The following is an 18,286-nucleotide window of genomic DNA, read 5'->3' on the forward strand; positions in this document are numbered from 1 at the left end:
TGGGTGAACTCTGGGAGTTGGTGATGGACAGGGAGGCCTAGTGTGCTGCAATTCATGGGGTCGCAAAGAGTCGGACATGACTGAGCGACTGAACTGAACTGAACTGAAAGGTTTATTCAGCTTACCTAACCCACCATATGATCAGAAATGGAAATAATTTTTGTAAATATAGGCAATGTGAAAGTATAATGTTAACTTGAAAATGGGAATCAGAGGGAGAAAACAGGAAAAATAGAATCATTTTTTTCATCTTTCACTGTAGAATGTTAGTAGACACTATTTTTTAAATTGTTTTTAATTGGAGGATAATTGCTTTACAATGTTGCATTGGTTTCTGCCATACAACAATGTGAGCCAACCGTAAGTATACATACATCCCCTTCCTCTTGAACTCCTTCCCATTCCCACCCCTGTGGGTTGTCACTGAGTACCAAGTTGAGCTCCCTGTATATACAACTTTCCATTAGCTATCTATTTTACATATGGTAATAAATATGTGTCAATGCTACTTTCTCAATTTGTCCTACCCTCTGCTTCCCCTGCTGTGTCCATACGTCTGTTCTCTATGTCTTCATCTCTATTCCTGCCCTAACATTTTTCTAGATTCCATGTATGTGTTAATACACAATATTTGTTTTTCTCTTTCTGCTTTACTTCACTCTGTATAACATGCTCTGGGTTCATCCACTTCACTAGAACTGACTCAAATCCATTCTTTTTTATGGCTGAGTAATACTCCATTGTGTATATACACCACAACTTCTTTATCAATTCATCTGTTGCTAGACATCTAGATTGCTTCCATGTACTAGCTATTGTAAATAGTGCTGCTATGAACATTGGAGTACATGTCTCTTTTCCAATTATGGTTTCCTTGGGGTATATGCCCATTAGTGGAGTTATGGAGTCATATGGTCATTGTATTCCTAGTTTTTAAAGGAATCTCCATACTGTTCTTCATAGTGGCTGTATCAATTTTTAGACACTATTTAAATACAAGCCACAGTTCCACATAAATGAGATGATTACCAGAGAAACTAAAGCCAAACATTGTTAGCTTATCTCTGAGACCTGGTGGGGAGGAGGATATTAGGAAAGAAAGCCCTTTACTTTTGGAAAAGATAAAAGTAAAGTTGTCTTTATTCACAGCCAACATAGTGGTTTACATAGAAAGTCTGATGGAATCAATAAAAAAGCTACTAGAACTAATATGTGGTTTTTACAAGGTATCAGGATATAAGATCAATATAAAAAATCAATCACATTTCTCTATACTAGCAATGAACAAAAGCAATTTTAAAACAGTTTATTTACAATAGCATCCAAATTTATATTTAGGGATACATCTGACAAAAAATATGAAAGACCTATATATACTAAAGAAAAAAAAAGCATTACTAAGAGAAATTAAAGAAGACTTAAATAAAAGTAGAGATTTATCTTTGTCATGGATCAGAAGACTGTCTACTATTAAGATGTGAGTCCTCACCAGATTGATCTATAGATTCAGTACAATACCAATCCAAATCCTTTTATTGTAGAAATTGATAAGATGATACTAAAATTCATATGGAAAGGCAAAAGACCTAGAATATCCAAAACAACTTTGAAAAAGAACAGCAGAAATGGAGGGTTAATACTACCTGGTATTTTTGTGTGTGTGAATTTAAAATTTTAGTATAAAGTTACAGAAAATAGATAAGGTGGTATGGGGTAGAGATAGACATACAAATGGAAGAGATTAGAAAATCCCCAAATAGACCCATACATGTACAAACAATATACAGCCTTGATGTACTCCTTTTCCTATTTGGAACCAGTGTGTTGTTCCATGTCCAGTTCTAACTGTTGCTTCCTGACCTGCATACAAATTTCTCAAGAGGCAGGTCAGGTGGTCTGGTATTCCCAGAAGGTGAAAGAGGACAGTGAAAAAGTTGGCTTAAAGCTCAACATTCAGAAAAATAAATCATGGCATCTGGTCCCATCACTTCATGGGAAATAGATGGGGAAACAGTGGCAGACTTTATTTTTGGGGGGCTCCAAAATCACTGCAGATGGTGACTACAGCCATGAAATTAAAAGACACTCCTTGAAAGGAAAGTTATGAGCAACCTAGATAGCATATTAAAAAGTAGAGATATTACTTTGCCAACAAAGGTCCGTCTAGTCAAGGCTATGGTTTTTCCAGTGGTCATGTATGGATGTAAGAGTTGGGCTGTGAAAAAAGCTGAACGCCGAAGAATTGATGCTTTTGAACTGTGGTGTTGGAGAAGACTCTTGAGAGTCCCTTGGACTGCAGGGAGATCCAACCAGTCCATTCTAAAGGAGATCAGTCCTTGGTGTTCTTTGGAAGGAATGATGCTAAAGCTGAAACTCCAGACTTTGGCCACCTCATGTGAAGAGTTGACTCATTGGAAAAGACTCTGATGCTGGGAGGGATTGGGGGCAGGAGGAGAAGGGGACGACAGAGGATGAGATGGCTGGATGGCATCACTGACTCAATGGAAGTGAGTCTGATTGAACTCCGAGAGTTGATGATGGACAGGGAGGCCTGGCGTGCTGTGATTCATGGGGTCGCAAAGAGTCGGACACGACTGAGTGACTGAACTGAACTGTATGAACAACTGATTTTTGACAAAGGTTGAAGGGCAATTTATTTTTTTTTAAACAAATGGTACTGTAATAATTGGATATCTGTATAGTTAGCTGTGGACTTCAGTCCTTATCTCACATCCTACATAAAATTTAATTCAAAATGATTCACAGACCTAAATTTAAGATCTCAAATAATAAAATGTTAAGCGCTAAAATAATAAAACTTTGTTAAGAATATAGAGGAGAAAAATCTAATGACCTTGGGTTAGGCAAAGATTTCTTAGATAAAACAGAAAAGGAACAAACCATAAAATAAAATATTGATAACCTAATAGATTTCATCAAAATTAAAATCTTTTGCTCTTTGAAAGACTCTTTAAAGGAAATGAAAAGGAAGCCATGTGTTGGGAGAAATACTTGCAAAATATGTACCTGACAAAAGACTTATATCCAAACTATGTTAAGAACTTACAACTCAATAAGAAGACAACTCAAAATATGACAAAATATAGCAGATATTTCACAGAAGAAGGTATAGGAATGGATAGTAAGCCCATGAAAAGATGCTCACCATCACTAGTTGTTAGTGAAGTGAAAGTTGCTCAGTCGTGTCTGACACTTTGTGGCCCCATGGACTATACAGTCCATGGAATTCTCCAGACCAGAACACTGGAGTGGGTAGCCAATTCCTTTCTCCAGGGGCTCTTCCCAACCCAGGGATCAAATCCAGGTCTCTCACATTGCAGGCGGATTCTTTACCAGCTGAGCCACCAGTTGTTAGGGAAATAACAAATTAAAACTACAATGAGATATTACTACACATCCATTAGAATAACTAAAAGTAAAAGGATATTTTAATTCATGCCACAAAGGTTGATGAAGATATAGAGCACCTAGAACTCTCATATGTTTCTGATGGTAATACACAATGAAAAAGCCACTTAGGAAAGCAGTTCATCAGTTTCTTACAAAGTTAAACATACTCTTAACATGTGACAGAAATTACATATGTGGCTATCTACTGGAGTAAAATGAAAATGTCTGTCCACAAGAACATTTATATATAAATGCTAATAGTGGCATTATTTATAATAACAAAACATTGAAAATGAACTGTGGTATATCCATTCAAAGGAAACCTACTCAGCAGTAAAAACAAATGAATTAACTGATATATACATTAATATGGATGAATCTCAAAATACACTGGTAAGTTAAAGAAACTAGATCCCCCTCCAGATTTTTGATATTTTATTTTCCATTTAAATGACATTCTAGTAAAGGGAAACACAATAGTAAGGTTTTTCTGGAGTTTTCCTGGAGTCAGAGGAGGGGATGGTTTGCAAGGAGAGGACTGACTGCAAAGAGCCATAGGGAAATTTTTGATGTTGATAGAAGAGTTCAGTAACTTGACTGTGATGATAATCAAATGACTGGATATTTGCTTAAACTTTTCTAACTGTATACTTAATATGGGTGAATTTGTCTCTATGTGAGTTATAACTCAGTAAAGCTGTTTTCAAAAGGTAATATAAACTTATTTCTACACCAAGATGGCATAATACTGATTATAAACGTACTTTTCAAATGTCTTTGTCAGCTGGAAAAATTGGTTACAAGGAGTAACTTTAATCTCTAAAAACCACAGTAAGTATAGGGGTAGATGCATTTCAAAATCCCATCCCAAAAAAGCTGCTCTTAAGGATCAGTACTGTTAATAGCCTGAAAGCAAATCGTGTGAGACATTAGAGGTCCTTTGCCTTCTGTGTTTCTGCCTTCAGAACTTCTTACTGCAAGTGGATAAATGGATCCCTTATTTATGCCTGTTTTCTTTGCAGAATTATTGTGCATTAATATCCTCTAAGTAGATCCATTGGCCTTTCTGAAGCCTTTTATGTAGCCAGATGGGAAGGGAATAGAACAATATCCACTGGTCCAGTTTTTCCTCTTTCCAAACATTAAAAAAAAAAAAAAAACAAGTTGCCCTTAAAATCCTTTTTTTTACAGTCTAAGAGAGGGCTTAACAAAGCCAAGTAACCATCTTAAAGCTCTCCTGCCACCTTCTTGCCCAGTGGGGTTGATCACAGCCAGATAACTAGGAAGCAAATCATTTTAGATTTACAGAGCTTCACAAGAGTCTCTACTAGTAAAAACCTTTTTAAAAATTAAGTTTATAAAGAGACATGTTGTAACCAAAGCTGTAGCAAATTCAGGGCTAAAATAAGCAGTGAAAATAAGATTATGGGTATGTAGAAATGTTCACCAAAATTTTCCGTTTCATCGGCTTTCCCTCCCTTGATAGACTGTGTAACATTTTTCCAAATTCAAGTAAGGTTTTCCTCTTTAGGCTGTAGCTTTCAAAAGCAACCCCATTCCCCATATAACAGATGATTTGGCATCAGACCAGAAACTAGAAGGAGGCCACCTGACACAGTGATTAAGAGGGCAGACCCTGGAGTCAGATTCTCTTAGTCTGGTTAATTCCTACACTCTACATGGTGTGTAATTGTTTAGGGAAAATTATTTGATATATCTGTGCCTATTTCCTTATAGAAGATAATAATAGCACCTACATATAGAATTGTTACAGCATTAAGTACTTACAGATAAAAAAGTGTGAAGAGTACCTGGCGCATAGAAAATGCTTGTATTAATTAGTATTTGTTTCAGCTGTGAGATAAAACATACTGGCTGATTCTTTTCTCAGGTAAACATAGATAGTGCTGGGCAGGATAGTAGCCTCACAGTCACTAGGGACCTAGCCCCCTGTTCTGTGTTGCCCCATGTGTTTGTCTTGGTCCCACTTTGTGGCATCCTTGTTCTAAGCAGTGGAATAGAGAAGGGGATGACCACATTAACAAATTGAAAAATAAAAACCATATGATTATCTCAATAGATGCAGAGAAAGCCTTTGACAAAATTCAACATCCATTTATGATAAAAAAAAAAAAACCCTCCAGAAAGCAGGAATAGAAGGAACATACCTCAACATCATAAAAGCCATGTATGACAAACTCTCAGCAAACATTATCCTCAATGGTGAAAAATTGAAAGCATTTCCCCTAAAGTCAGGAACAAGACAAGGATGCCCACTCTCACCACTGCTATTCAACACAGTTTTGGAAGTTTTGGCCACAGCAATCAGAGCAGAAAAAGAAATAAAAGGAATCCAAATTGGAAAAGAAGAAGTAAAACTCTCACTGTTTGCAGATGACATGATCCTCTACATAGAAAATCCTAAAGACTCCACCAGAAAATTACTAGAGCTAATCTATGAATATAGCAAAGTTGCAGGATTTAAAATTAACACACAGAAATCCCTTGCATTCCTATACACTAATAATGAGAAAACAGAAAGAGAAATTAAGGAAACAATTCCATTCACCATTGCAACGGAAAGAATAAAATACTTAGGAATATATCTACCTAAAGAAACTAAAGACCTATATATAGAAAACTATAAAACACTGGTGAAAGAAATCAAAAGAGGACACTAATAGATGGAGAAATATATACCATGTTCATGGATTGGAAGAATCAATATAGTGAAAATGAGTATACTACCCAAAGCAATCTGCAGATTCAATGCAATCCCTATCAAGCTACCAATGGTATTTTTCACAGAGCTAGAACAAATAATTTCACAATTTGTATGGAAATACAAAAAACCTCGAATAGCCAAAGCAATCTTGAGAAAGGATGGAACTGGAGGAATCAACCGGCCTGACTTCAGGCTCTACTACAAAGCCACAGTCATCAAGACAGTATGGTACTGGCACAAAGACAGAAATATAGATCAATGGAACAAATTAGAAAGCCCAGAGATAAATCCACGCACCTATGGACACCTTATCTTTGACAAAGGAGGCAAGAATATACAATGGAGAAAAGACAATATCTTTAACAAGTGGTGCCGGTAAAACTGGTCAACCACTTGTAAAAGAATGAAACTAGACCACTTTCTAACACCATACACAAAAATAAACTCAAAATGGATTAAATATCTAAATGTAAGACCAAAAACTATTAAACTCCTAGAGGAAAACTTAGGCAAAACACTCTCCGACATAAACCACAGGAGGATCCTATATAACCCACCTCCCAGAATATTGGAAATAAAAGTAAAATAAACAAATAGGACCTAATTAAAATTAAAAGCTTCTGCACAACAAAGGAAATTCTAAGCAAGGTAAAAAGACAGCCTTCAGAATGGGAGAAAATAATAGCAAACGAAGCAACAGACAAAGAATTAATCTCAAAAATATACAAGCAACTCCTGTAGCTCAATTCCAGAAAAATAAAAGACCCAATCAAAAAATGGGCCAAAGAACTAAACAGACATTTCTCCAAAGAAGACATACAGATGGCTAACAAACACATGAAAAGATGCTCAACACCACTCATTATCAGGGAAATGCAAATCAAAACCACAATGAGGTACCATTTCACACCAGTCAGAATGGCTGCGATCCAAAAGTCTACAAGCAATAAATGCTGGAGAGGGTGTGGAGAAAAGGGAACCCTCTTACACTGTTGGTGGGAGTGCAAACTAGTACAGCCACTATGGAGAACAGTGTGAAGATTCCTTAAAAAACTGGAAATAGAACTCCCATATGACCCAGCAATCCCACTACTGGGCATACACACCAAGTAAACCAGAATTGAAAGAGACACGTGTATCCCAATGTTCATCGCAGCACTGTTTATCATAGCCAGGACATGGAAGCAACCTAGATGTCCATCAGCAGATGAATGGATAAGAAAGCTGTGGTACATATACACAATGGAATATTGCTGCTGCTGCTGCTGCTGCTGCTAAGTCACTTCAGTCGTGTCCGACTCTGTGCAACCCCATAGACGGCAGTCCACCAGGCTCCCCCTTCCCTGTGATTCTCCAGACAAGAACACTGGAGTGGGTTGCCATTTCCTTCTCCAATTCATGAAAGTGAAAAGTGAAAGTGAAGTCGCTCAGTCATGTCTGACACTCAGTGACCCCATGGACTGCAGCCTACCAGGCTCTTCCATCCATGGGATTTTCCAGGCAAGAGTACTGGAGTGGGGTGCCATTGCCTCCTCTGAATGGAATATTACTCAGCCATTAAAAAGAATACATTTGAATCCATTCTAATGAGGTGGATGAAACTGGAGCCTATTATACAGAGTGAAGTAAGCCAGAAAGAAAAACACCAATATAGTATGCTGCTGTTGCTAAGTCACTTCAGTCGTGTCCGACTCTGTGTGAACCCATAGATTTCAGCCCACCAGGCTCTCCTGCCCCTGGGATTCTCCAGGCAAGAACAGTGGAGTGGGTTGCCATTTCCTTCTCCAATGTATGAAAGTGAAAAGTAAAAGTGAAGTCGCTCAGTCATGTCCAACTCTTAGCGACCCCATGGACTGCAGCCTACCAGGCTCTTCCATCCATGGGATTTTCCAGGCAAGAGTACTGGAGTGGGGTGCCATTGCCTTATCCGCCAATATAGTATACTAACACATATATATGGAATTTAGAAAGATGGTAATGATAACCCTGTATGCGAGACAGCAAAAGAGACACAGATGTATTGAACAGTCTTTTGGACTCTGTGGGAGAGGGCGAGGGCAGGATGATATGGGAGAAGGGCATTGAAACATATAAACTATATGTGAAACGAATCACCAGTCCAGGTTAGATGCATGATACATGCATTGGTGCTCGAGGCTGGTGCACTGGGATGACCCAGAGGGATGGTACAGGGAGGGAGGTGGGAGGGGGGTTCAGGATAGGGAACACATGTACACCTGTGGTGGATTCAAGTCAATTTATGGCAAAACCAGTACAATATTGTAAAGTAAAAAAAGAAAACAAAAAATAAACTGGATAACTAAAAAGGAAAAAATGAGAGAGAGAAGGGGATGAAAGGATAAAAGGACCAAGGACACACATAAGGTGTCTCTTCAGAAAGATTTCTTAGACGTGGCCCCATGAACATGAATATAACTCACTGACCAGAGCTTAGTCACAGTTCATCTAGCTTTAACTGAGACCAGAAAAGGAAGTCTGAAAAGTTCAGTTTGTGGAAAAGGTCTGGCAAAAACAGGAGTAATCATGTTATCATAGATAACCATAACAACTAATCTCTGTCAGCTGCTAAGTCGATTCAGTCATGTTCGACTCTGTGGGACCCCATAGACGGCAGCCCACCAGGCTCCCCCTATCCCTGGGATTCTCCAGGCAAGAACACTGGAGTGGGTTGCCATTTCCTTCTCCAATCTCTGTCAGAAAGAAAGTGAAGTTGCTCAGTTGTGTCCGACTCTTTGCGACCCCATGGACTACAGCCTACCACGCTCCTCCTTCCATGGGATTCTCCAGGCAAGAACACTGGAGTGGGTTGCCACTGTATTTGGACACTTTAAGGAGGTAACCTAATTAAAAACTGGTTCATTAGGGTTGGCCCTAATCCAGTATGACTGGTGTCCTTTTAAAAAGACAAGATTAGGACAAACACACATGTTGGAAAGACTTTGTGAAGATGCAGGAAGATGCATATCTGCAAGCCAAGCAGAGAGACCTCAGAAATAATCAGGTCTATCAACGCCTTGATCTTGAACTTCTAGCCTGGAATTCAAGAATCTAAATTCCTGTAGTTTAAGCCACCCAATCTGAGGGGCATTGTTATGGCAGCCCTAGCAAAGTTGTACATAGTCTGTTGTTTTATTTGGCATCATCAAAGTCCCAAAAGGAAACATATGACACTAAAAAGAAGGCAAGTCAAGGAGATTTAAAGTACAGAAGGCTGATTTACTGTGATGTGGGTATTGGAGGACCAAAAGGGATGGTGCATTAACCTAAAGAAGAATGAAGCTGTTACCACCTGGAAACCCTAGGGTAGGAAGGGAAGGAGGCTTTATAAGAATATTCAGTGAAGGGATGCAGGTGTATCTTGAAGCAACTTTGCAGGAAGGGAAAATGGTAATAAGTGTCCTGACCCAATGCTTCTCCCTCCCTGCCTCCAATCTCCTGTTAGTGCTACCGCTGACGGAAACCAACCAGCCCCCAGAGAGCATAGGCATGCAGTCATGTGGTCTGGGAAGGTCAGCCACCTAGAATGAAGAATGAAGAAGAGTAGAGAGTGAGTCTGGAGAAACACATAGAGGATATCTAGCACCGGGAGGAACTGTATTTTCCTTTTTTCCTTGTTTGCTACCTCTCCCACCCCACAAAAGTGCCTAGAAAATGTATAGCAGATCCTCAAAAATTCTCTGGGAATAGGTTATTTTTCATCCCCAGTTATTTTCTTTTTTATCTTTCTGCTTTCATGTTTTTATTTTATCTATTTATTTGTTGTCAATGAATTTAAAAGTTTTCAGATTTAACATTATTTTCTTATTAAGGTATAGTTGATTTACAACATTAGACATGCTCAGTAATTTAAAACTATTGTCAATATTTCCTTACTACTAGTTTTTAGGCTACGTCTTCTCACTATTTCTGCTGCTGCTGCTGCTAAGTCGCTTCAGTCGTGTCTGACTCTGTGCAACCCCAGAGACGGCAGCCCATCAGGCTCCCCAGTCCCTGGGATTCTCCAGGCAAGAACACTGGAGTGGGTTTCCATTTCCTTCTCCAATGCATGAAAGTGAAAAATGAAAGTGAAGTCGCTCAGTTGTCTCCAACTCTTCGCAACCCCATGGACTGCAGCCTACCAGGCTCCTCTGCCCATGGGATTTTCCAGGCAAGAGTACTGGAGTGGGGTGCCATTGCCTTCTCCTCTCACTATTTCTAGTTATAGCCTTAATCCAAATCTTAACTATATTTTATCTAAGACTACTACTTTCCTCATGGTTTTTAGTTGGTTAATTCTATGCAAATGAAAAAGCAAGCAAAGCAACCTACAAAACAATACCTAGTTGTATAACAATATTTCAATTGATTAAATTTTCTGATTACATTTTCTCCTTCTCCAACCTTTATTGTTGTTGCTCAGTCACTAAGTCATGTACCACTCTTACTGACCCCATGGACTGCAGCATGCCAGGCTTCCCTGTCCTTTACCAAGTACCAGAGTTTGCTCAAACCCATGTCCATTGAGTCGGTGATGCCATCCAACCAACTCATCCTCTGTCACCTCTTTTCCTTCTGCCTTTATTCTTTCTCAGCATCAGGGCCTTTTCCAAAGAGTTGACTCTTCCAAGCAGGTGGCTGATGTATTGAAGCTTCAGCTTCAGCATCAGTTCTTCCAATGAATATTCAGGACTAATGTCCTTTAGGATTGAATGATTTGATCTCCTTACTGTCTAAGGACTCTCAAGAGTCTTCTCTACCACCACAGTTTAAAAGCATCAATTCTTCATCGCTCAGCCTTCTTTATGGTTCAGTTCTCACATTTGTACATGACTACTGGAAAAAAACATAGCTTTGATTGCATGGACCTTTGTCGGTAAGGTGATGTGTCTGCTTTTTAATATGCTGGGTAGATTTGTTACAGCTTTTCTTCCAAGGAGCAAGCATCTTTTAATTTTGTGGCTGTAGTCACCATCCATAGTGATTTTTCAGCCCAAGAAAATACAGTCTATTTTGTCCCCATCTGTTTTCCCTGAAGTGATGAGACTGGATGCCATGATCTTCGTTTTTTGAATGTTGTGTTTTAAACCAGTGTTTCCCACTCTCCTCTTTCACCATCAAAAGTCTCTTTAGTTCCTCTTCACTTTCTGCCAGTAGGGTGGTATTATCTCAGTTGTTGATATTTCACCTGGCAATCTTGATTCCAGCTTGTGAGTCATCCAGCCTGACAATTCACATGATATACTTTGCATATACATTAAATAAATTAATATACAGCCTTGATGTACTCCTTTCCCAATCTGGAACTAGTCTGTTGTTTCATGTCTGATTCTAACTGTTGCTTCTTGACTGGCATACAGTTTTCTCAGGAGGCAGGTCAGGCGGTCTGATATTCCCGTGTCTTTAAGAATTTTCCAGTTTGTTGTGATCCACACAGCCAAAGGCTTTGGGATAGTCAATAAAGCAGTAGATGTTTTTATGGAATTATCTTGGTTTTTCTATGTTCCAATGGATATCAGCAATTTGATCTTTGTTTCCTCTGCCTTTTCTTTTCTTTTTTTTTTCCTCTGCCTTTCTAAATCTAGCTTAAGCATCTGGAAGTTCTCAATTCACATACTATTGAAGCCTAGCTTGGAGAATTTTGAGCATTACTTTGCTAGCAGGTGAGATGAGTGCAATTGTGCGGTAGTTTGAGCATTCTTTGGCATTGCCTTTCTTTGGGATTGGAATGAAAACTGACCTTTTCTAGTCCTATGGCCACTGCTGAGTTTTCCAAATTTGCTGGCATATTGAGTGCAGCACTTTCATAGCATCATCTTTCAGGATTTGAAATAGCTCAACTGGAATTCTATCACCTCCACTAGCTATGTTTAGCGATGCTTCCTAAAGCCCTCTTGACTTCGCATTCCAGGATGTCTGGCTCTAGGTGAGTGATCACACCATCGTGATTATCTGGGTTGTGAAGATCTTTTTTGTACAGTTCTTCTGTGTATTCTTGCCACCTCTTCTTAATATCTTCTGCTTCTGTTAGGTCCATACTGTTTCTGTCCTTATTGTGCCCATCTTTGTATAAAATGTTCCTTTGGTATCTCTAAATTTCTTGAAGTGATCTCTAATCTTTCCCATTCTATTGTTTTCCTCTATTTCTTTGCATTGATCACTTAGGAAGACTTTCTTATCTTTGCTTGCTACTCTTTGGAACTCTGCATTCAGATGTCACCTTTATACTGCTTCATTATAGTTGACATCAGATTAAGACTGTGAACATTTAAGAAAGGTTCCTGTCAACTTACTTTCCCAAAGTGTTACAACTTCCAGCCTACCTTACCTGTTTCTGACAGGTAAGCATTATACCTTTTGAAGCCTACAATAAACTTTTAGGATATTTCTTTTCTGAAAATGACTCCCAAAGATAGCAATGTGGCTTTTTCAAGAGATGCTAATAATTTGTAATGATTTGATTAGACAGCTACATTAACAAAAATATTCTTCTAAGAATTACTCTTACTTATATTAGATACTTCCTTAGTTTACTCTCAGCAGTGACAATGATTATTGAGATAAATCTCCATTTTAGATTTACTTATTTACACATCATTCAGCTCTGCCATCTCCATAGCTGGTTCCTTTAGAAGCTGATATATTTGCTGGCTTTTCCAATAACACAGTGCTTTGTATTACATTGTTGGGTCATTGCATCAGTACTTACTTGAAAGGAAATGACATGGTTATTTTATGTGACTTTACTTTTTATCTTTTTGATTTGATTTGAGCAAGAATTTAATCTTAAAAAAAATACTCTTTCAAAAATATGCATTTAAACCTATAAAAAATTCCTTGTCATAGACTTTTATACATCTTTTAAAATTATTCACATTAACATTTCTTGTCTTTCATCAATTTTAAAGATAAATTAGTATTCTTTTTTAAGGGTTATTTCTTCTGGGTGAAGAATGATATCACATTTAACAAGAACTCTGTAATTAATGTGTCACACATTTGAAGCTACAATTAGGGTATCCCTGTAATGTAAATCCAATTGTCTTTATTATCTCTTCTATAATGTGTAATTTTATAATGAGGTAAAGATTGTAGTGCCAAATTAGGGTACTGAGTTCAAGTGCTCATGAGTCATCATCTCAGAAAATAATTTTTCAATTTCTTGATTATATTAGTTTTTTTCAGAACTTTGTGAAACTAGTCTCCATGGTTCACTGTAATTTTGTTATCTTAGTGTATGTTTATGTTTTTCTGGTTAATTAACATCCCCACCCCCATAGGAAGAAGAACAGTCTAATTTTGTTAAATTCAGTTTTCCTACTATATTTTAGGACCTTTTATTCATTGAGCACTATGTTCAGGACTTTATATATTTCTGTAAGTTTCTGAAAATGTTAGGGATCTGAAAAAAAAAAGTTGAAATATGAAAAGAAAGCTGAAAATCAAAATGAACAAATACTTAATTGGGTATATAAAAACCTAACAATATGCTATCTATAAACTCAATTCTTATTTTTATTTATTTTATGTAATATATGGTATATTTTAAGATGTGGGACTGCTGCTAAGCTGCTAAGTCACTTCAGTCAGGTCTGACTCTGTGCAACCCCATAGACGGGAGCCCATCAGGCTCCCCGTCCCTGGGATTCTCCAGGCAAGAACACTGGAGTGGGTTGCCATTTCCTTCTCCAATGCATGAAAGTGAAAAGTGAAAGTGAAGTCGCTCAGTCGTATCCGACTCTTAGCGACCCCATGGACTGCAGCCTACCAGGCTCCTCCATCCATGGAATTTTCCAGGCAAGAGTACTGGAGTGGGGTGCCATTGCCTTCTCCAGATGTGGGACTGAAGAACTTCAAAACCAAGCTGTAATCAGTACTTTCACATTAAGCCAGATCTATGAAAGTCTTAAAAATGACCTTAATCTCTTTTTATGGAAGAAAGTAGTCTGTAAAATTTCAAACACTGTTTGGAGGCAAGTGTTTTAAATGTTTCATGCTACAATATGCATTTTTTATATTCCTTGTCCCTCAAAAGAAAAATAGCAGTAAGCAAAACAAAAATTTTGGAAAATATACCACACACACAAATTCCCTCTTTTCAAATAAAACAAACAAAAAGACATCAAGAGACAAATCATGTAATTTAATTCAGTGATCTTTCTTTCGTATTAGTGGCTGAGGTAAGTTGGTAAAAAATGAGTGAAAAACAGTCCAGTCATATGTTTTAACAGCTGATATAAGTATTCAAAAACAATTTAAAGGTAGGCTTTATAATGCATTGTGATGTTGGGGGTGAGGAGGGTGAGATGTATGACATATATCAGTGGGAAGATACTTTCAGTGCACTTAACATAGGAATAATGGCCCTACAGAAACGTGGGATTTTTTTCCCCCCATATTCTACATTACATTGGAGAAGGCAATGGCACCCCACTCCAGTACTCTTGCCTGGAAAATCCCATGGATGGAAGAGCCTGGTAGGCTGCAGTCCATGGGGTCGCTAAGAGTCGGACACGACTGAACGACTTCACTTTCACTTTTCACTTTCATGCATTGGAGAAGGAAATGGCAAACCCACTCCAGTGTTCTTGCCTGGAGAATCCCAGGGACTGGGGAGCCTGGTGGGCTGCCGTCCATGGGGTTGCACAGAGTCAGACCCGACTGAAGCGACTTAGCAGCAGCAGCAGCAGCTACATTACATTAAAGGGTAAAGGGGCAGTGGGTAGGGAGTTGGGTAAGTAATAGGAGAGAGCCAATTTAAGAATATCTTTAGCTGTTAAAGACTTTGAATCAATAAAATAATTTCTGATAAATGATTTTTTATAATAATTGAGCAAAAATACTTTTCTGCATATACTACATTAGTTACTGATTAAGTTATAAGAATTAATCTCTAATTCAGTTCAAGTTCTGTATCTTGTAAAAATCTACTTGGGGTTCACAATATTCTTAATAAGTGCTAGTAAAATACCTGTTAACTTTATAGTATTTACTACACCAAAATTATTTCCTAATTTCAGAAAAGTATTACATGTACATATGTTTTTAGCATTTTGAATCAATTCACCTGGTGTTCCATTTCTGAAAATCCATGAAAATTAGAATTTAGAATTGAAATCATTCTAGTCTTTTAATCTGTTTACAAACATTTCCTTCTACCTCCAAAGGCCCTGAGTCTTTATTGTTACCTAGAGAATTTACATCATTTTCTCTACCTGGTCATAAAGTTAGTGCCAAAATCTCTGAAGTACTTCTATGTTACCTCAGAAGAAGGTTATATGATCTCCACCATGTTTAAACTATTGTGATTCCAATAGGGAATCAAAAAAAAAAAAAATCCTCTTTAATCACTTAGACTTGACTTTAAGCCTTCAAAAGCAATTTGTTTGGTTTCTAGTTGTATGAAAGATTATAAAGTGGCATAACTCATTTCTTTGAGCAGCAAACCAACATCATCTACTATTTAGCTACACTTAAACAGTTTTGAAAATTTGTCAAGGATAATTTTACTAGCTGTTATTTGGTAGTGTTGAATAAAAATATTAAGGGAAAAGTAGTTAATTAGGTATGTAATACAGCAATAAATATTTCTGTGTTTTCTGGGAGCAAGTATTATCGACATTCTGCATATATGATATAATATGCATTGTATTACAATTTTGACAATTGTAAAATGCTTTACTACCTAAGACAAAACCTAGAACAGCACTTCCTATTAGAACATCTGCAACAATAGAAATGGTCTTTATTTGTACTGTCCCATTTGGTAGCCACAGCAGCCATATGTGGCTAAGGAGCATTTAAAATATAGCTACTGTGACTACAGAACTGATTTTAAGTTTCATTTCATTTTCATTTACAATTAGATTTTACTTTTTAGCTAGTGGCTACAAGTTGGACAGCACTAAACATTTCCATCACACAAGATAGTTCCCTGAAACTCCTTTCCAGTAATTTCTCCTTTTCCCAGCATCATAGGGAAACACTAAATATCTAATTTATCCTGTTTTTGGACTTTACCTAAATCGTTTCATACAGTATATACCCTTTGTACCTGGCTTCTTTTGCTAAACATGTTTTTGAGATGCATGTTTTGAGATGTGTATTGTTAGTCAGTTCCTTTTAATTGCCCAGTAGTATTCCATTGCTGGATCATCGAAAAATCAAGAGAGTTCCAGAAAAACATCTATTTCTGCTCTATTGATTATGCCAAAGACTTTCACTGTGTGGATCACAATAAACTGTGGAAAATTCTGAAAGAAATGGGAATACCAGACCACCTGACCTGCCTCTTGAGAAATCTGTACACAGGTCAGGAAGCAACAGTTAGAACTGGACATGGAACAACACACTGGTTCCAAATAGGAAAAGGAGTACGTCAAGGCCGTATATTGTCACCCTGCTTATTTAACTTCTATGCAGAGTACATCATGAGAAACGCTGGACTGGAAGAAGCACAAGCTGGAATCAAGATTGCCAGGAGAAATATCAATAACCTCAGATATGCAGATGACACCACCCTTATAGCAGAAAGTGAAGAGGAACTCAAAAGCCTCTTCATGAAAGTGAAAGAGGAGAGTGAAAAAGTTGGCTTAAAAGCTCAACATTCAGAAAACGAAGATCATGGCATCTGGTCCCATCACTTCATGGGAAATAGATGGGGAAACAGTGGAAACAGTGCCAGACTTTATTTTCGGGGGCTCCAAAATCACTGCAAATGGTGACTGCAGCCATGAAATTAAAAGACGCTTACTCCTTGGAAGGAAAGTTATGACCAACCTAGATAGCATATTAAAAAGCAGAGAGCACTTTGCCAACAAAGGTCCGTCTAGTCAAGGCTATGGTTTTTCCAGTGGTCATGTGTGGATGTGAGAGTTGGATGGTGAAGAAAGCTGAGCACCGAAAAATTGATGCTTTTGAACTGTGGTGTTGGAGTAGACTCTTGAGAGTCCCTTGGACTGCAAGGAGATCCAACCAATCCAATCTAAAGGTCAGTCCTGGGTGTTCTTTGGAAGGAATGATGCTAAAGCTGAAACTCTAGTACTTTGGCCCCCCTCATGCGAAGAGTTGACTCACTGGAAAAGACTCTGAATCTGGGAGGGATTGGGGGCAGGAGGAGAAGGGGACAACAGAGGATGAGATGGCTGGATTGCATCACCAACTCGATGGACATTAGTTTGAGTAAACTCTGGGAGTTGGTGGTGGACAGGGAGGCCCGGCGTGCTGCGATTCATAGGGTCGCAAAGAGTCGGACACGACTGAGTGAGTGACTGAACTGAAATGAACTCCATTGCATAAATGTATCACAATTTGTTTTCCCATCTTCCTACTGATAGCTATTTAGGTTGTTTCCAATTTTTTGGTTTTAATGCTGCAAATACTATACAAGATTCTGCATTAATTAAAGTGAAAAAAGCTACATGTGTATATCAAAACATACTTTGATCTTGAAAAAGACAATCAACTTAAGAAATTCTATTATGTTCTGTTGCTCAGGTAATTTTTTTTAACAAATGAATGGGGGGGTGGTGTTTGTGTGTGTGTATAGACATGCACGTGCTAAGTTGCTTCAGTCTTATCTGTTTGCAACCCTACAAACTGTAACCAGCCAGGATCCTCTGTCCATGGGACTCTCCAGGCAATAATACTGGAGTGGGTTGCCATGCCCTCCTACAGGGGATCTTCCTAACCAGGGGACTGAACCCATGTCTTTACATCTATTGTATTGGCAGGCAGGTTCTCTACTTGGCTGAAAATTTAAGTCCAGATTATATATAAGAACAGACATATCTCAGGACGGCTGAGTTAACAGTTGGTTTGTACTACCTAAAATACAGTTAGAATGACAAATCTACCAGAAAAAAATAATGCAGTATTTTCAAAACCAAAATATACTTTGGGTGGGAATGGGTAGTGTTTGGAGTGCTCCAGAGAAAAATGACAAATTATATAGTTTTGAGTTACTCTATTTACTCTAGTTTTGGCCTCTATCACCTGATATCATTATTGATTATTATTGTATATCCACAGAACTTGAGATCTAGTAAAGGCGATTAGTAACCCAGTAGTTTAATTTCCCAGTGTTATGCATATCATAAGAAAGTGAAAGTGAAGTTGAGTCTGACTCTTTGCGACTGCATGGACTATAGCCTA

The sequence above is a fragment of the Bos indicus x Bos taurus genome, chromosome 8 (assembly GCF_003369695.1).
Source record: "Bos indicus x Bos taurus breed Angus x Brahman F1 hybrid chromosome 8, Bos_hybrid_MaternalHap_v2.0, whole genome shotgun sequence".
In the NCBI taxonomy this organism is placed as follows: Eukaryota; Metazoa; Chordata; class Mammalia; order Artiodactyla; family Bovidae; genus Bos; species Bos indicus x Bos taurus.